The following is a 20,745-nucleotide window of genomic DNA, read 5'->3' on the forward strand; positions in this document are numbered from 1 at the left end:
ATATCACTACACCATGCTCATTGTTCACTCTCTCCAATCAGATGCCAGTTAGAAATGCATAGTTTTCTTCAAGATAAGTAAATTAAAAGCACAATACAATAATCCTCATACTGTAATCCTTACAATAGACAGTTTTAGTTCTCAAGGTACAAATAGGGAATGTCCTGATAAATCAAGGATCTGACAAATATAATTAGATTCAGAGCAAAAATGACACGCCAGCAAAAACATTATGTCTTTTTTCTTGCTGGCTCCACATGCTATTGTTGTCTTTTGATAATGATGCTGTGAAAATAGCGCATGAGTATTTTTCGTTTTGGATGTTACTATTTAAACATATTCCCATTTCTAGCACTAGAAGAGACAACTGTAAACATTCTTTCATAATAAAACTCAGGGCTGTGATGTGATAGAGAATTGGAAAATTAGTGATGCCTATCTGGATTTTTTTCTAGTCCTAAGCTTTGTCTGTCCTAGGGAGGAAAAAGGGCCGTGTACTGAACAGGGACAGTTACAAAAAGTTTGTATTATTTGAAGGCAGAATTTCTAATGTCTTACAGGGGGAGAAATAATGTTGCTTTTTATTCAGTGCCTAATTAATGTAATTATAAATTGAGGGGGCAAAACTGAATTATCCTGGCTACGCAAACGGCAAAAGAAGGGGAATTGCAAGCACTGTAATGGTCACAGTATCTGATCTGTGAATGTCATTTGTAAGAAAAATACCCGTGTAGATAGCGACATTTCTGATAATATTAATGTCAAGAATTTTGAATTAAAATTTTTAAATTATATATATTGAATATGTTGATAACTTTAATTAGGCTGCTTCTTCTCTTTTCTGGTTTCTTGTATAGAATATTCACTAGGTGTTTTGTTATTTCAAAAGCTGTCATTCCCCTTCTTTTTTCCACAGTACCGTTAACATAGGAAAAGCAGTTCTGTCTCTTTGTTTTAGATATCTTTTGTTTTTCACCTTGATTCTTTACCACCCATGTAATGTCGACCTCCTGGGTCCTGTGTCAACATTGTTTGCATGTTGTTGTGACAGGATTAGAATTGAGGATTTCAGTCAGAGGAATCTTATTTTGAAATATCCTGAAGTTGAAAATTAAGAAAATTAAGATCAATACGAAGCTTGCTTAAGCTTGCTATAAGAGGCAGAAGAGAGCATTTGGAGGGAGAATAAATGATTGAGGTTTTCAGAAGCTGAATAACAGAGCATGATACATGAGAACAGACTGGAGTCTTGTGTGTTTTATGGGGGGGGCAGGGAGGACAATGGGGGCATCCTGTTAAATGAAAAGCGAAACCATCTTAAAATGACAAAAAATATTCACTTATACACTTAGCAGGCACATGTTATCAGACAAGTTTTTAGTACTACTGGAAAGCATTTTGTATTTTTTAATAATAGAATATATATAGTTATGTTTAGTAGAGTTTATATTTCTAAGTGTATTCTCTGGTATATATTAGTTTCCTACTGATTCCCGGAAGCTAAACCTCCTTTTGGTGGCTTCACTCTTTTTCAGTACTGAATAAGGTGGGACTATGATATGATATGGCATGGTGAATTCTGTGTTTCTGTGGCAAGCAGGTATTGGTAATGAACATATTAGTGCCAGAAATGCTATCTTTATCTGAAGGAAATAACCCTTCTCTTTTGTTTTCTTGTTATTTTATGGGTATATAATGTAAATGTTAATTATGTCTTTTCAGGTATATAGAAGACATTTCTAATCTTTCTAGGAGTAAAGCATTCTAAGGTGTAATTCTCTTGCTTGCTTTTACAGTCTGTCAGAGCAAGATTAATACTGTTTAATGGCACTGTTTTAGATAGCATGCTGTTCATGCTGTCTTCATAATGTTCTTCAGTTAATGGTTTCATAAAATTTCAGGGTAGCTTCTGAGAAACTTTGAATGCTGGTAGTCATTCATTGGCTCAAAAAGTTAGGAAAGTGTTTACTTGCTTGGTTGTAAAAGCAAAATTAGTATTTGCTTGTAGGATACTTAATTCAGTGTGTCTTTAAAGTGCAATCATTGAAAACCCCAGCCTTTTAAAAAGGTGTTTTAAAGTTTTTTTTTTTTTTTTTTTTTTTTAAGACAATTTTTTTGGTATTGTGTTAGGATTTCTGAGAAACTGAAGAACTTCTGCCCTGCTTGTGCATTGTGACAATTATTTGTCAATCCTGAACCTCTGCAGTTTACGGAATGATGTTTTGTGATACCAGTTTCATTTTGCTTAAAACTCTCAACTGTGATGTGTGACATCTTATTGGCTAATATTGAGCAGTTTCTCAATGAGTAGCTGTCCATGCAGTAATTGCAGGGCAGTAAATGGTAACCCCTTCACTTGCCCAAAAATGGTAAGAAGTCCCTACTTCATCACATCATCCACACATCCCCATATCATCCAGAGAGCTGCAAAGTTCCTTGAATTTTAAAGAACATCTAGAACTAGGAAAGACATGTAAAGCAGTGAAAATAACTGGTGTCTACTGCAAAATTGCAGAATTTGTGGCTCTTTTGCAATCCAAGACAGTGTTGTTATTCATACATAGTGTCATTTAACTCTTCCATGACAGATGGATGAAGTTTACCTCTCATCCAACTTCACTTTGGTTTAAAGTGTGACAGATTTTACTTTAGAATGAATGAAATCATCTAGCAGTTTTCCTTAGTGAGACTAGAAGGAAATATATAATTTAAAGACTTAAAAAAAGCTTCAGAATTTCTCAATGAAGTATTGTATGTCTTCTGTAATGCTTTAAAACTTATAATTTAACCAGTTATGACTAACTTGAATAAACTGTTTTCCATTTCACAAGATATTTTCCCTGGTCAATAGTAGGTACACCGTGGTCCTTCATTTGACAGTTTTTGCTGTTCTTATTACCTCTCCTTTCCTTTTTTTCATATGTTGGTCATATTGATACGGGATATATTTACTAATCTGTCTCTTTGAAGGTACCTATTTTGATATGTTGATATGAGGATTATAGCATTAAGAAGTATGTAATGTTAGATATTTATTTTGAAACAGAACATAAAAATACTTCTCTTCAGAACTATGCATCTTCTTGATGGTTATTAACAGGCAACTTATTTTAGGTTACAGCCTTCTCATTAGATTTTCTGCCTTGACTGCCTTGATTGTTCAGTTCTAGTTTCACATCACCAATGTTGGTTTTAAAGGATGTTATTTTGATGTTTACATTGCTACAAATAATGCAATTCTTGTACTAAGTCTAGCAGTTAATTTGCTACAGTTTTCTGTAGTTATTGTTCTCTTTTTGCAATACTGATATTCAGTGTGGCTGATGTAAGTAATTGAAATGATCTTTCGATAAGTAGTGGATAGTGTTTAAAAAGTGTGTCTTTTTAAAATAAAAAAAATGTGAACATTGTAGATTATGATTGGCATTCTTAGAAAACATCAAGTAGACTGGAATAATAATTTTCAATAGGAGTTGCTCCACTTCAGACACCAGGTTTAACACCGACTATAGTACCGGAACATATCTGTTTTCTTGGCTCTGTGTACAGTGCACGTTTATGTTTCCAAATAACTTGGGAAATAGTTCTAAATAAAACCTAGTTCTCCTGATATGAAAAAACATATTTACTGTATCTTTCTATTTGCAACTAATAAAAATAATCAGGTAAAAGAATTTTTTTCCCCGGCTAAAGATAAAATTTTGAAAGAAATATTCCTTTCAGCCTTTGTATTTCTACTGGAGCTTGTGATAGAACTCTCACCGAATTAATAGAAAGACTTAGACCAATGCTAAGTGTTTTTGAAAATTCTAGTAGAAATATATTAAATTTAAATGGATCAAAATACTTAAACACAGAGAGAGAATAGCATTGATATGATATGTGTATTTTATGATCTTTCAACACACGGAGCTTTTAGCCTGCTCAGGCAAACCAGCTAATACTTTTCATAAAAATTCAGGAAAGACTATCGTAGTGCTTCACATCCAGCTGCAGAAGAAGAAACCTGCTTGTTAACATGGTAATCACAGTGGAAGTTTTACAGTACATTTCACTGTTTAGCATGAAAACAGTAGCACAGTGATAATTTCTCATATATACAGAATGATAAATTATAAGTAGTTTCAAATGGGAGAGCTGGGGAATGAACGGCTTTTAAGTGGACTACCCTGTAGATAGGGTTGATTGACATATTTATATCACATTAAAAAGCAACATTTCTTAGTGGAAAGTTCTGCCAATCTGATCCCTACCCCACCCTTTTATTGTGCAGCTAGTGTTCCAAGACTTTGCTCGGTTTCTTGGGCTAATTCTGCAAGATACAATTAGAATTTTATAATGAATGATTTACTACAGCAGAAAATGTTCAAGTGCAATTTGGCCTGTAAAACTAGAGTTGGTAGTGGTTATAAGAACAAGTGTACTTTCTCTTTCATGTACCTTTGGAACTGGTTTGAAGTTTAACGTGTCCATTTTGGTAGAATGTGTTTATTACAACGTTATATGTAACTTTATCAGAGATTTTTGGAAATGCTTCCATTAATTTCAGTGTGATGATGTTTTCTGTGTGACAGTACTCTGCTTTGGAAGTTAAAATTTGAAAACACTAAACTTTTGACCTTGGGTAGATGTTGCCATGTATAATGCATTATTTTCATCTGGTAAAGTAAAAATTGCATTTTTCTAGGCCCTAGTTTGTGGAAGAAATAGTGCGCTTTGGACTGCAATGCCTGACAGCTGACATTTATCAAGGGTAACATGAGCTTTACTCATTCTCACATTTTTAAGCAGCTTTCAAAGCTTTACATGTATACACATGTTCAGCATATGTCTTGCAGCTCTGAACATTTTGTACCAAAGATGTTAACTCTCATTAAGATGAGAATCCAAACTATAAACCCATAATGATTTTCGTTTATCAAATTTAGTCACAACGTTAACATTTTGTAAACTGGCACTATAATGTAAAACAGTAAGAGTAATGTTTAAAGCTTAAAAATACCTTTTCCCTGTTAAATGTTTTAGTGAACTTTAGACCAGACAGTACACAGGATTGTTTTGAATCTATGGCACTTTCAGAAGCATACATTTTCTCAAAATCATGAAATTAAATAAAGTAAAAATGCTATTTCTTATTAGAATAAAATGCTAAAGCTTCTCTTTGAAAAAGAAAAAAAAAACAGAAGCATTTTCTTTTCAGTGATGAACAAATTGTCTAGTAGCAATTTTGGTATCTTTGTAAACACTTGATGTGCATTGGCCAAATAATGAAAAATTTGTTCTACTTTCTTTAAATGTCGTACAGAATGATGTGATTGTCTTAAAATATTCAGAACTCTGTATGTAATTATTCTTGCTTAATAATCCTCTGAAAGAGAATTGTATGAAATTATTTTCAAGTTGGACAAATTTTCTGCTAGTCTACGTGATTTGCTTGTCTATTTTTAGACTCATAGTTTCCTGTTACTTCAGTAACTCAGTGAGTGCTAAACAGATCACACTGGTCTGATGCCAGGTAACCTGAAACTGTAGGTGACTCCTAGAGATAAAATGGATGGGTATGATTGTGATTGTCATAATTTTAATTGCTGATCAATGGTGTAAAGTACATTTATTTTTTCTTACTAATGTTCTTACTAAATACTTCATACTAACATTCATACCAGATACTTTTAGTTTGTCACTCCTACATGGAAGTCATGTCATCTGACTTAAGAAATAATTTTCTTTCTTTAATTAATATCCAAATTGCTAATGTCAAAAGATAAATTGAACCAGTCTGGAATTCAGATTTTGCTGGACCAGTTTGTTGAAAATTGGAGATTCAAGAAGGGATTTCTTTGCTCCAGTTTGGAAGCAGCAGAGTTTTAAACATCACTTGATCTCAAACACTCCTAAAAGGCAGAATGGAGTCACTGTATTTTCTGTGTTGTTTTGGATTGGTGTCAGCCAAAACTGTGGTCATCATTGTAGAAACCCTCAAATCGTCCCCGTTTATTTGCTGGATTTAAAGTGTGGAGTTACTTTTGTCTTATCATTTCAAGGTATTACTAATGCATATCAGGTGTTAAAAGTCATACAGGCAACAAACAAGTCAAAGTAAGACAATACCTCTTTATTAATTTTGTTGGTCTTGAAATAACCCATAGATTTTAACTACTGTCTGTAAAAGCTTTGCACATTCATTTAAAGAAATGAGGGCATTGATTTATGACATTTTAAAATTTGAAATAAAAATTAACAAGAAAAAAAGGTGACTCTGGTATTTTTTTTCGTCATGGGAACCCTAAACTGATATGTAGTACAATTTGGTCTTGCAGACAAAATAAACTGTATGAATAGCAAAAATATTCTTTTAGAAACAGGAATAAAAAGTTAGTGTAGCTTTGCCAGGGCAACTGTTTTTAATTACCTGTGAATACATGTATATTACAGGTAATTCAGAAGATCCATTTTTCTGTATAGGAGCATTCCTCATACTTTGCTGTTTATGGAGTACTGGTAGAATGATAAGCACGTAGATCTCTTGTAAATGTTAACTTTTTCCCTTGCCAGAGCATGTTTATATACTTTTATCATGTAAAGTCTTTCTTCCATGCATCCCCTCATGTGCACGTGCCCAAGAAAATTAGTATTTTGTATGTAGAGGCACCTCTTTTACTGAGGAAAGTTGCTCTTATGTGACTTTTCTTGAGATGTTTTGGGTTACTTTGTTGGAAACCTGGGTGATTTCTCTTTGCAGTGACACACTGCCATTCTGGTGGTGGTGATGCTTTGGGGTTTTTGGTGGTGTTTTTTTGTGGGAGGTTTTGTTTGTTTGTTTGGTCTTTTTCTGAAGGTAGCAAACAATATATTTTGTTGTAATAACTTGAAGCTTGTCTGTCCTTTCTTGGCTAGCCCAGTTGTAGAATTAGTTTTTATTTCACAGTTGTAGCACACATACTGCCAGAGTGGGACTGATGGAGGGGCAAGCACATAAAAGTCTTAAAAGTGAGAAGCTTTCTCTTTCTGAGTTAGATTTTGGCATGCTTTCTTAATTTTATACAAGTTTAAGTATATGGTAAGGTATATGTTGGAGGGAAGCCTACCTATTTCTGCTTGTAAAATTTTTGTTGCTTTATTTGTTCTTTTCCTTGTAAAGTAGCTGTAGGCATCATGTAAAACTGTAGATGCTAAGAATGATTAAGGATAATAAATCCTTTATTTTAAAAAACATTTTGTAATAATAAAAATTGATGAGTAGCTTTATTTTTATCGGTGCTGGTCACTGATACTGAACTGCAAATTATAGTATGGAGCATGGTGAAATGATCATGTAGTAATGAAATCCATTTTTGTGCTGTACTGTTGCTACAGCGATTGTGTGCAAAACTCATTTTACTATTGTGAGTGAAAGTCTTAAAAGTATACTGCAGTGTAGGTACAGTATTTGCAGTGTATTCTTTCACGGGTTGCTTGATTAATCTTAGCTTTTCTGCTTTCAGATATTTTATGCATATATATTCATTCGTTTACAGTCAGTCTAGAAAAGGAATGAGGTGATTAGCACACAGGTAATTTTTTAATATATTGGCCAGACTGTATTGCCATGCCCCAGTTAAGGAACTTGTACACTTATTGCACAAATGTTTGTAAAATGTAACAGTGTTACTATGCCACTGTTTTTAGACTTTTGACCTTATGGTGGCTCAACATTCCCAGCTGAACATTTGCTGTAAGTAGTTTATCTAATATTTGGGTGTTTTAAGTCCAGTTACTTTGTTCTGAGGCAGGTATAATGTAGATATGGTATTTTATTGTTATAATAATGCTAGTAAGACTTCCCATGTAAACAAGCCTCTAGTTTTGATCTTTACAGATCCTTTCTGTACATAGTTTTTGACAATGCACTGATGGTCAAGTGCTATTTTTTGTTAATTTCTCTAAAATACATTTTTTCCCCTAACGTCATTTGCTTTTTTCTTGTTTGTTCATGACCTAAATAATGATAATATATTTTTTTTTATTGAAGCAGTTTTGACAATTAGAAGTCATGGGTAATATAGTTTTAAATAATTTTAATATTAAAATACTTCCTAGTTAATATAGGAAGGAAAACACAATTGCTTTCTCTTCACATTTGTATGTCTCTGTTGCAGGCTGCAGTATTGTCAGGGTTTGGTTTTTTTTTTTTTTTTCAAACATCATTATATTTGCTTTTTCTTTTCAAACCCCAACTGTGACAGTGACACGACTAGCAAAGCATCTCATTTTTCATTTAAAAAGAAAAATGGATTCCATTCCCTCAGCACTGTAAAAGAAAATTTGAAAATACCGACAGTGTATCTTGAAGTCTGACTGAAGAAGATGGAGAAGCGAGGAGTTTAAATCTAGAAGCCACCTTTTTTTAAAATTTTATTTTAAAATAAGGAAACATGAGTTTTAAGTATAGAGAGCTGTAAAGGGGAAATAAAACAACACCGAAAGCCTGAGTTGCACAATCTAAGGTTTCACTGGACTCTCTTCACTCTTCTTTCATTGACCTCTGGCTCATAAATGATTAAAGCTTTCACTTTTAGAAAATATTAGATGTTCAGAATGATAGCACCATATTTATCCCGCTAGGTTTTCTTGGGCTTAATCTATTACTAGGGAAGCTACTTTGTTAAAGGTCTGTCAACAAACCTTAGTAAAATCCTGTTGGCAAAGAAGTCTGTACAAGTTCTCTGCGTAAAATAGGTTATATGGGTAAATATATCTTTGCCTCTGCACTAGAGCAATTCAAATATTAAAAAAAATAAACTTTTTACGGGTTTTAACAAATGTAAAATGACAAGAAATATTAAAGCATACTGAGGATCATGCAGGTCACGCAGTAATTTTGTGCAATTTTCTTTTTTTCCTTGAATAAGCTTTCTCTATTCAGAAGTCATGTCATATTGGCTGGTTTTCTGCAGACTTTGGTTATTCATATGCTCAGTGATACTATTCTTTAGCATAGTTTCTACCATCTTACTGTGGACGGAAGTCAGTTAAGGCATGCATGTCAGATTCACTACTCCATAGCTTCTGAGTGTCCCTCTAGATTCCTTTATGGCAGTAGGAGCTACACTGCTCCCCTGCCAGTCCTCTGATACAGTAGCCACTTGTAATGGTGAATTGTGCAGTTTGGCCAGCAGTTCTGAAGATTAACATTTGAACCCTTTCTTGGATGAAGGCTATCCTGGTGACTGATCAACACCTCGTGTCCGTTTGGTTTAATTCTTCCCAAATAATTCCTTAAAATTAATTTCGCTTTTCCAGCCAGTTTGCCACAAAGAAATGCTGGAAGTGGGAATCTCCCCAGTGTCTTCAGTGGTGAAGGCCAATGTGAAGAGATTTTCATATCTATGGCTTTATCCTCTCTGAGTGCCCATTTTATGCCTTTGCCACGAAGAGGTCCACTGTCTCCCTAGCTGACTTCCTGCTTCTGATGTGTTATTTAAACATCTTTTTATTATCAGTTGGAGTGCAGTGTGAGGCACTCTGCTCATTCTTTTTTTAGTCCTGTATTTCCTGTTTACATTCAATTTACCGTGTTCTATGGGTGTTTCAGTTCTTCCCATGTAGACAGGCTTCCACTTTTTAAATGCTAACCTTTTCCGTGTGGTATCCCCCCTTCAGTTTCTTATAAAGCCATATAGGTATTTTTTTGACGTTTTTGTTCTCTGCTCCAAAAGCTGTGTAGGTGTAGCAGCTATTATCCAGAATTCATTTGAGAGCCAGCATTTCTGTGTGTCTCTCCCTCTCTCAGCATTGTCATCACAGTACAGTCTTACAGTGACAGTGTAATCACTTTTCCGTCTTGAGCGTTGGGGGTGTGTGGTGGTGCCCTCACATATCACTAGAGATATGTAAATTAATATTCCACACTGCTTCTAAGCTGCATATTGTTTTTTAAACAGAACTAACTTTATAGGAGAATAATACCATCTTTGAGAATTTCTTTGATTTGTGTGCACAAACATTAACTGATCAATGTGCTGTCTGGCTTTTCCTTTTTTTTCCTGTTAAGACTATTTAAGATATTTCATTTTAATACTTTGAACTGGAGCTACAAATGATGTGCTATAATGAAGAAATAAATACAATATTATTATGTGCTAGAAATTTTAGAATATGTGTCATGCAGTCTGTATGTTTTTGTTTAATGTGGAAAAGTGGTTTGACAGAATTCTAAGCAGTTTTGGAAATTAAATTTTCACTCGATTTGTGTAATGTAACTTAAGACTTCTAAATTTTAAATTTAAATTTTAAATGTAAGTTTTAAATAGCTGGCAATTTGTGGTGATTGTAATACTAGTATTTTTAGTGTGCCAGTGTGCGTTCCTAGTAAAAAAGTCATATTAAAAAGGAAGTGTAAGATTTAGAAGGCCTTGCTGAACTTAGAGTAGATATATTCAAAGTCAATTAATTTAAGTAGTACTCCTGATGATCTTATAAAGATCCCCTAAATACTATGTCACATTTGGAATAAAAATTAGAAAGTCTTCAGTGTTTTAATCTATGAACATCTGGTGAGTTCTAGTAAGAATTTGATCTTTTTTGTTTTCTGCTGTCTTCAGTATTTCTCTAAGGCTCTGATGTACTTTCTCTGATGGTCAGGCGATAATGTTTTCTGAGGTCTGTAGAAATTCTAGGCTTTATTTGTTCCATGTATTTGCCCTTTTGTTTGATCACTTTTATAAAATGTGTCCATCATAACTAGCCGGTTACTTTGTCTTCTCCTTATGCCAAGACTGGTATTTTCTTTTCATGTTTATCTGTGTTTGAGTATGTTTCGTGACTTCTGCCTGCTTCTTCTAAAAAATGAATTGAGCTAAGAAATTTGGCAAGAAATAGACTAGTTATGGCACATAATGCTTCCTAACTGCATTTTACAGAATTATTCACATCTTCATGTTACAAACAAAAAAGGCTTCCTGGCCTTCCTCCCCCACACCCTCCATTATAGCTGTATAAGGCGTCTATTGTCTCCATTCATATTAAGATGTCACAGATGTGTACACTCTTCTGGGTTCTTTTCTCTCTTGCAGCTCTAATGACCGCCACTCCTTTGATTCCTTTCTCAGGCAAATTGGCATAGGCTATCCAAAAAGAAATTTAGGTCACAAATAATCTTTAAATTATTCTACTTGAGTGAGAGAAAGAATTAGCTGACTATGTATTTGTATATACCAGAAATTTATGGTGAAGTAAGCCCAAATTAGTTTCCTCCAACAAATGCTTTTTGTCATCTCAGAGATCGTTCACTATCACCAGGGGAATGTGCAGCTTTAGTGTGAAATGTAAGTATGCAATTGAAAGAGTTTTAAAGCTGTATTATGCTTTTTTTCTTTCTAGAGACTAAAATCAGGTGTGTTCACCTGTACTGTTAGAACAATTTAGGAGTATTAGGGATGACTAATTTAAAATAAATACTTCTACTTTTATACATTTCCATTTCAAAATGAGTATAGGTACTTTTGTTCTATTTTGAGATTAGCTACCCTCAATACCAGATTCCTTGTCTGTCAGGACAGTGAATTTAGGCTTTAGCTCTAAGCATGGATGTAGCTTTCTTTGAAATTCCTGGAACCCCACGTGTGTTATGACTCTTGGCTCTGTAAACTGAGGTGTCGTGGTTGGCAATTTGTATTTTCTCATGGACCATATTGGTTGCACAGGTATGTGGATGGTTGAGTTGAGCAGGCAGTAGCAGTGGTCTTCTATTCATTAACAATGATATTTTCTGTAAGCAAACAGATTCCTTTTTTACATGCTTTGCAGATATGCTAGTTGTGTGTAGAAAAAGCAAGCGTTTACTGAAACAGGAAACTGTTTTGTGCTTTGTAGTACATCTGAACTGTCTTGCACCAACATCCTTTTATGATTGGCTACTTTATTTTCCAGTACTAGCGTGTTTGAAGTATACGAGTAGTCCACACTCTTCTCCACTTCTGTAGGCTGTTTTGCCTGTTGTATAGTCCTTTTTTTCTAGGTTAAGAACACTCAAAGGGTAAAATATCCACAGATACAGCATCATTTCTAGTTGTTTTACAGGATGTTGTGATTAAACATGTTAAAGTTATTTAAGCTGCTTCTCATTATTGTTTGTCTTTGTTGTTGTTGTTGTTTTGTAATAACAGAATACTATTCCCTCAAATATTTGTACCCTTGGAAGTGTTGTGTATTTCGGCTGGTTGCAAATTCATGACAGCAGGACACAATTTATGACATGCTTTTTTTAAGAATGTACCCGATGCTTCTGTCCAGTACTAGAGACTTGTTAGCGTGGGATGGTATGTTTTGTAGAACTGGCTTTGAGTATTTAGGAAGATGGACAGAAGTTACTGTGAGCATGTTTTGGGTGGCTTGTATCTCAGCTCATCTGCTGTGGGCCCAGTGCACCACTGGCAAGGCTTATTTCTGTTGTTTGTCTGTAACTTTGCTACTACTGTCTTTGAAGCATCATAAAGACTGGAACCAAAATATTTCATTAAGCATTATATTGTGGTGTTTTCTTGGTATTTGTGCTGTGGAAGTCTTGAGAAATTGGAGTTTTGCCAAGGTTAATATCAGAAACTAATTTGTTAATTGTGTAACAAATTATGTTCTTACAAAAGCAGAACAAAAGATTGTTGTCTAGACACTAACACAAAAGATTCTTGAAACTGCAGCACTGGATTGCATCCTTTGTAGACATAATTTTGTGTCATTCATAGAAGTGAAAGCTTTGCTTTTTAGTAGTCAGAATCCAAGAGACTCTTTCTACTGATGGCCGGGACATTCCAGTAAATTTTCAAGTTGTTCTGATGTATTTAATGTTCAAGCTTTTTCAGTCGTCTTTATGTTGCGTGTAAGAACTTGTCTCACTTGGTCAGTTTGGCTGAAAATGGTCTTTTTTGTAGCATCTGCCCAATAAAAGGTTAGCTTTGATAGAAGGTTGCAGTATCTGCTGCAATACTCTATACAAGTACAGAAAGAATTACAATTTCCTGTTCACTAGTACTTCCACAGAGGCAAAATATGACCACACCATGTAGAAATACTCACAAGTATCAGGACTGTTCTTTTCAAGGATTTGTGTTTTCCAGCTGTTGATAAACTTCTGTGCTTCTTAATAATTTGTGATTATTCAAGTGGTAGGAAATGTCAGATGAAGATGTGCTGGGATGATGAATGACGATGCTGTTTAAGACACGAGCATCAAATAGATCACATCTGATCTCCCAAGATGAACGGTTGCCCAAAGTAGAACGAGGAAAACAAAACTATGATTAGAGCATTGCAAAAATTCTAGATTGCTTATAGCTTTTAATTGAGAGACTTGTTTTTCAATTGAGAGGCTTGCTTTTAAAATACGCAAATATAAAAAGTATAGTTAAAATGGGTTTTTTAGCTGTACAATTCTAATTAAGTATTTTGCTTTGTAACTTGACACTTAGAAGTGTTTACTGCTTCAAATAAGCAGCTTTCTTAAAAGCCAATCTCCATGAAAACCTACTGAATTGATGAACACTTCCAATTCACATATAAGATTCAAAGACTAAATGGGCAATACTGTGCATGAACATTCATTGCTAATAATAGCTGTAGAAAATACAATAAATTTATCTGTTTTGAATGCTTTTCTGAGCATTACTTACAGAAGTTCAAAAACTGGCATTAAGCTTGGCATCAACTTGATAGAGATCATGTGTCAGAAACTCATAGAGTGTACAGTAAATGTTTCGTTCTGTCAGAAACAGTCAGTTTTTCCCCTTGTCTGGAGGCATTTTGGTGGTGTTAGAGATTTTGATCTAAGTGTAAAATGACTTCTGTCTCTAAACTTAAGCTTGCAATGGACAGGCTTTTAGAAGGAAATTACTGATTCTTTGCCCAATTTTTGACTGCTACTTTGGAAAACTGATTCTGAACTGTGCTCGTTCTAAACATGTTTTGTATAAAATTGTGATGTCTTTAAAATGAGTGAGACCTTGGCATGATAGGGTCTGGTTCAATCATAACAATGCCATAGCACTAAATGAACTAATGCTAATTGTAGTATTATAGTTGTGTTTACGTTGTGTCGCTAGAAATCCAACAAGCAGTCTTTGCTTGCATGAGGCGTTAGTAGGGTAGAATGGCAGAACAAAAAAATTGCATGTATATAATACATAAAAATGTATGTGAACCCATTCAGGAAGGAGAATGGTCTTGCTGATGGCACATTCAGAGCTTCAGTAAAGGGAATGGACTTGTTGATGACTTGCAGAGGGATCACAGGTATTTAGTGAAACAAACTCAGTTTAGTTGATTGCATTTCCTGTTTTCACCAAGAACTTCAGAAGTACTCTCTGCTTTTGAAGTGTCAGATAGTGTATACCTACCTCAAAGAAAATTATAGTTGTTGCTACTGAAAATTTTGCACATTGAATTCTTACTGTATTGAAACTGTCTAGGAAGTTGCTTCCTCCATTTTAAGGGGAAAATAATTATTTAGTCATTGTTAAATTAAAGTGAGAACTCTTATATCGTTATCAGATCATGTAGGAAAAAGTCTCTGTCACTGTTATCTTAGAAGAGCTACTGTATTCTGTAAGAAAAAACCCACACCCATATTTATGTGTGATTTTGTTCCCATAAAATTCAGTTCTCCCAGTTTTGAGTTGTGCCATGAATCCCTTCTAATATCTACTAGTATTTATTACTTTGTATTTGCATTTGGTATAATTGTTACTTTGTTTCTGGCAATTGCCCCTTTTCATTGGACTTTTTCTTTATAATGGCAATCATTAAAACTTGCGCTGAAAAGATAATCACATTATTGTAATGTGGCGTGATCAAAATTGTGTAAGAATTGCAGTCACATATTGATAAGGCATGGAAACAAGATTTCATCAGGTAAGTTAATATACCCGCTTAAAAACAAAACCTAAAAAGTTAGAAGTGATTAGAAATAAATAAATAATGTTTCCAGATTTATATGGTCAAACTGATAGTCTCATATTCTAAGGTTCTTAGTTGATGTCCTTTTCTAATTTAGAGACATTGTGTACTTTGGACTAATCTTTGAATAAATTAGGATTATGTAATTCTATTTTAACAAATTGTGTGAATTATTTAAAACTTAATTCCTAATTAAGATGATATTGTAATATGTAGAGATGCATTGTACGGCTTGCATTCTTCTTATTAACCTGCAGGTTACGTCAAGTCAAAATGGCACGGAGTCGTTTATGAAATAGGTGTATATAGAACTGGAAAGTGACTGCAATACTGTTATGCTGGTGTTCTCTTGTGAGTTCTGGCAAGGGTATTTTGTCTTGTAAATGAACACTTTTTATGTAAGTTTACTATTTTTTAAAGAATTTTACTGCTGTTAGTAGAGAGGTTTGTGCACTGGTCACAGTAAAATCTCTTTCTATAGCACCCACTGGTTTTGGTAAGGATGATGCAAAGAAGTGTTTTCCACTTTTAGAACTTCATTAAATATTAATATAAAACCTAAATAGACCATATGTATTTCAGTCAACTACTGACTTGCCTGAGTTTCTTCTGCTGTTGAGGTGTCTGGATATACAGAAGAGAATGGTGGTGTTTTGTGATTTCTTACCAGTTGAGTAGTTGTTGAGTCCCATTATAGTAGTCCAGACATCACATCCTGTTTCTTTCTTTGTGATATTTGAGGTAGGGATTTTTTATTTCTCTCCCTATATTTATTAAATTTTAAATTATTTTTTAAAATACCTGTTTACTAACCCTTCCAGATACAAGTCTGTAAGTCTGTTAAAAACATTCTAAATATATTCTAAAAACACTCGACTGATTCCATCACCTATATTGAAAGCCCAAGTTACCTTTTCCAGCACAGTGGCTTGAAAATTAGTCAAGATTAAGGGCCACCTTCATTATTTTTCAGCCTGCTGTGTTTCCACCTACGAATTCTTGTTGCCAGTGTCATGGAAGTAGGTGGTGTGGCTGCATCATGCCCAATTGCCTTTTACTTAGAAGAGCTTTATCGTGACAAACACATCTAGCCAAATAAGTTCAATACCTTTTCACAGTTGGGTTATGAGGGCAGCAGTTGTTCTGAGTCTGGAATGTGGCTCACATGTCTTTGGACCCGTGATGAGAAGCAGTAACCACTTTACCACAGTGCTTTGTGCAGAAGCTGACAGGTAAGAAATTTTTACAAGTGTTCAGCAGTGTATAGTGAAGGCATAAGGATGAAGAGCAGTCTTTTTTTATAATGGTGACTTTACTGGAACTCCCTTTTGCTCTTTAATGTATGTTTTGTTTGTTGTAACAGGGTCCTGTATCTATTGCTGTGACTAGCAAACAGGGACGTATAGGAAACAAATTAACAAATAATGACATTCCAAAAATAGAGCACACGCATTATTTATCACAGGAACCCGAGACGCACTCTGAGTGTGTTCCACCTCTGACCATCCTTTAACTGAAACTGTCCTGTCATTTTAATATATGCAAAGTGAATAAGGCTCGAGTTAATTGTCATGTCTGAAAAATAGCAGAGGAGTGCATAGTGCTTACTAAACACTACAGGGGAATTGGTAAATGAAACCTGACAAGGCCTGAAAAATTATAGTCTCCCTAAAATGGGATGTATAATGTAAAAAGGATGTGTGCTGAGTTAAGATTACTTAACATGTTGCAGCAAGGTGTGCCTCGCTGGCTACCAGAGCTACCAGATTATAGATGGCATCTTATCTATCTGTCTATCTGTCTATCTATTTATGAATGAATGAAACCTGACAGCCCTGATTCTGTGAAGTCTCTGAGTCAGTTATTTATTATCTAGTAAATGACCTTTCTGGCTGAGGGGGGGAAGAGTGGAGAATGATCAAATATGTATGTTTTGGAATAGTATTTTATTAGATATTGTATTGATGGAAGTGCTAGATTAGGATAACGATGTATCAATGCAATTAACAATATAATTTGCTGTTTGCTTCATAATGTAAGTATAGCTGCTTTAATCTTGAAAGATAAGACTTTGTAGTACAAAATAGTTATAATACACCAAAATCTCTTTATTACCTTTGGGTACTCTTATCTGTTTCAGTAGTTTGTCACATTGTACTTCCGGATTCACAAAGCTGTCCTTAAGGTTCAGTGGCATTTTTTATCTGCTGCATTTTTACCCTCCCCCAGAGGTTTAAAAATACGGGGTTTTAATGTACTGTAGTGTGAAGTGTAGTATATTGCATTTAATTTATTTTTTAAAGAGGCACATCAATTATCTTGAAAACATTTAAGCAGGATTACAGGTATAATCCTTTTTATATCTTCTTTCAAAAAATAACCATTGCATTTACCATATCTGGCACATTTGACTATGAATACATATATATATTTTTAATCTTAAAAGTGGTGTAGCTTTAGCTCTCTGTCATATTGTTGTTGTCTGTGCCACAAACAACTATATGGCTTGTCACTTAACTATCCCATCCAAACAGTAATGTAATCTTATTTCTTTTATGTGTTTTAAAAATTGGATCGAAAACTGGACCGTATGTACACTTAAATTTGGTAGCCAGGCTGTGCTGGGTGCCTAGTTTCTTTATGGTGTAAGCTCAGTATCTCAGTAGCTCATCCTGAAAACAGGGAAATCAGTCAAAAGTCACTATGTTGAGCTCAAAACATGCCAAACGGTGTTTTTCTGCAAGCACTCTTGTTTTTTGGTTGAGAAGTTTTTAGACAGGAAATAGCGTGCTCGCATGTTGAGATTGGTACCGGTGTGGTGAGAGCTGCCGGGGAAGCTGACTGCGCAGCCCCAAGTGCCAAGCTTTTTAGAAAACTAGCTCTGAGACTGGCAATTGCTTAGTGCATGGCTGTGCTTTGATACAGGCACTCTAATAACCTAAACAAATTCATGTGAAGCAGAACAGAAAACAATGTAGAAATAAAATATTTTTTGTATTTAAAAAGTCAAGAAGTCAGCTGTTATATCTGTACTCAGAAGAGGAAGCATGTAGGGTTAGAATGGGGATAACAAGAGTTGAATGGCCAGCTTTCAATATGTAAGAGTTTGGGCTTTCATTAGCAGGAAAAGACCAAGTGTTATTGAAAAAGAGAAACATTTTATTTTTTCATTTAGATGTCATAGATAGTAACAATGGAATGACCTATTAGATTATAGAATTGTAATATCCTGTTTTATTTATAGTAGTACTAACTTGAGGTCTGATTTACTTGTGAAATATGGCAAGATTTTACTGTAGCATATTTGGTGTTAACTTTTTGTTTAATTTACTGGGTAGGGTTTTCATTCCTACTTCAGGTTGTTGTATTTTCATTCTAATCTGTAGAACAGAATTTAGAATATCTGTCTAGGTTGCCCTGCCAGTTGACAGTTCTCATAGGACGGTCCTCTGCAGTGTTTGGCCAGACCAAATTAGTGCAAATGATATTCCAGATACTTTTCTAACCCTTCAGGAGCCTTCAGATTATTCAGAAGGATATTTTTTAGTTACTTTACTGAAGTACTTCTTTGAGAAGTTGTATTCCATCTTCTGTTTAAACAGCTCAGATGTTGACATCTGTGTAATGAATATTTACTCAAGAGGAATATAAAGGGAGTATTCTAAACCTAATTTAAATAGTGTTAAGATTTTTATGTGGTCTTCAACTTCATATATTTTCAGGGTTCTTCTCTTTTCCCTTGCATTTTAAGTCCTACAGAATCCTTCTGATACTTGTGGGTATTGAGTCTCCCACCTTTAAGTGATTTTGTGCTGTCCATTTCACCACCATGGGTCAACTTCTCAGTGAGACTCTTGGTTGTGATTCTGTTGAACTGCTCCTGTTCTTGCACAGGTGTTTTCACCAATTTATCAAGTTATTGTAGAGATTTGGGGAAAAAACTCTGCACCTCAATCTCAACAGTGAATGTAATTTATGCTGCCTTTTTGTTTCATAAATCCTGTCCAAATTTCTGAAGACATCAGAAAATAGGCCTTGTTGGGTGTAAGAACATCCCAGGGAAGCTAGATTGCAAGTGATAAGTGAGTGTAATGTAGGTCAGGTTTAGCATTTTTACAGAAATGAACAGCTGAAGGATTTAATTTTCCATGATGTCCAAATGTTTCTGATACAGCATTTTAAGAATTCTTAAATTTTTCTTCCTTTTTGTGTGTGCTTTTGTTCTAGTTTCCATGATTAGCAGAGGTTGATTTAGCATAAAATAGTGTTACAGAAGTCTTTAATTAGGAGACAATTTACTCTTGATGCTTACTCTTACGTGACCACATTGTCAATCAATCTTCTAACTGATAATTCCAGTTCATATAAATAAAGCTTCAATCAGTATTGTCAAAGGGATGGTTAAAAACAGCAGATGAATGCATATGCAACCAGTTGATAGGAAAGCTTCAGTTTAATTTCATAAGAAATGAGCTACTTGAATAAAACTCCTTTACCTGCCTGCTGGTGATTACCTATTAAGTAGTCTGAGTAGAAGTATCAATTTTGAAACTCTTGATTTTGGATAGGACCATGGTGTGTGCTTACATGTGAATGTCTCATAAATATTTCCCAAGAGCAATTTATTTTTCTAATTAGCTTGAACAGCCTCTACTTTATGTAGCGCTTTAAGCAGTTTTCAGTAAATCAGTTCAATCACACAGCTGTTGTTTAAAACTTTTCCTAAGTTATTGTAATTCTCTATAGAGACCCAGAATCTCACTAATTAGTGCACTTAATCATACCTTGTATAAAATGCATGATAATATGGATTAATCATTCCTAGAATTCAATAGAAAAACAGAGTAACAAAAACGTGAGTGTTCATACCTCTGAAAACAGTTTGCTATGACAGTTACATACCAAGCAGTGTGTAAAGGCTGGCATAGAGTGGTCACATAATTTTTACTTGACAGTGATAGCTTTACAAAATAATTAATTTGGGGCTGCAGCTTTTGATATTAAGATTTAACAGCTACTAAGATCAAACATCTGCCACAGTTTCATTATTTCTTCCAAAGTAAAAGAAAATAATTACATTGAAAATAGATACGTTCAGTTCTTATGTGAAAGGAAATCCAGCTTACTGGCTATTATTTGTGATGTTAAGATTCAGACTTCTGAGCTGTTTAGCATATAGCAGAGATGACAGTTAGTTACAATTCTAATAAGTGAGTTTTAGACTCATTTGACATTAAAATATCTCAGTATTGAGTGTTTACTTTTTGGTAAGATTATTAATATTAGATGAAACAATTGAAAGGCAAGCACCTTATTTCTCTATTACAGCCTTTTTTGTTTTTCAGGATGTGACTTAAAATGACTTCTGATTCTGAAGGTCCTCTGAAAAATGTGCTGTGCTTGAATGTTTGCTAAGGACAAGTAAGTGACTGATTTTATACTTAGACTGTATGTACCTGAATAGTTATTCCCTTACCATTTTTAAAGCTATAATTTATGTGCTTATATGTACAATCTGTAAGCAGCATGTTCCTAAAAAGAAGAAAAAGGGGGAAGGGGAGAAGGAATAAGGAGGAAAAAAAGCAAAAAAAAAAAAGAGAGAGAACCTTATTTCACCACTGCCAGAAAGTGAGTTTTCTAAGTTTGTTTTCTTGTGGATTCCTCTCTGTGTAAATAGGAATATCAGTTGTTTCTGTGGTCAGTCTTATAACAAAACAATCTTTTCATAGTGTCAAGAATATTTTGAATCAGAAGTTTCACTAGAAAGCTATCATACTTCTTATGTATGTGTATTTGAGGGAAATACAAGTTTGAAAT

The 20,745-nt window shown here is 34.4% G+C and overlaps 1 protein-coding gene across 3 annotated transcripts in view; it reads left to right on the top strand.

Annotated features, from left to right (window-relative positions):
• NCOA3 (nuclear receptor coactivator 3) overlaps positions 1–20,745 on the top strand; it is an 86,684-nt gene that overhangs the window by 33,494 nt on the left and 32,445 nt on the right. For all 3 annotated transcript variants that reach the window (XM_033003685.2, XM_033003686.2, XM_033003687.2), the window contains exon 3: positions 20,274–20,349. The gene's annotated coding sequence lies outside the window, so the exon portion shown is untranslated. The remainder of the gene's footprint in view (positions 1–20,273; positions 20,350–20,745) is intronic.

Source organism: Tyto alba, unplaced genomic scaffold, assembly GCF_018691265.1.
Source record: "Tyto alba isolate M040663 unplaced genomic scaffold, T.alba_DEE_v4.0 Super-Scaffold_33, whole genome shotgun sequence".
NCBI lineage: Eukaryota > Metazoa > Chordata > Aves > Strigiformes > Tytonidae > Tyto > Tyto alba.